Here is a 219-nt window from a genome sequence, read left to right as displayed (position 1 = left end):
GATTTCCCTTCTTTTATGCAGATCAGCTACTCGCTGTGTGCCACGAAGTGCCTGCGACCCACCTATGTCTCAGTGTCCTCGGCACTCACTGCTGTGAAGAGCGGAGGCCACGAAGATGCAGGAGGTGGTTGCTTGGGAGCCACTGCGAGGGCCGTCGAGGTCCCACAGGCTGGGAAGGTGCTGGGGTGGGAGTGGTGATTGCTAACACAGGGCGGCAGC

The sequence above is a fragment of the Struthio camelus genome, chromosome 7 (genome assembly GCF_040807025.1).
Source record: "Struthio camelus isolate bStrCam1 chromosome 7, bStrCam1.hap1, whole genome shotgun sequence".
Classification (NCBI taxonomy): Eukaryota; Metazoa; Chordata; class Aves; order Struthioniformes; family Struthionidae; genus Struthio; species Struthio camelus.
This window is presented reverse-complemented; position numbering follows the sequence as displayed.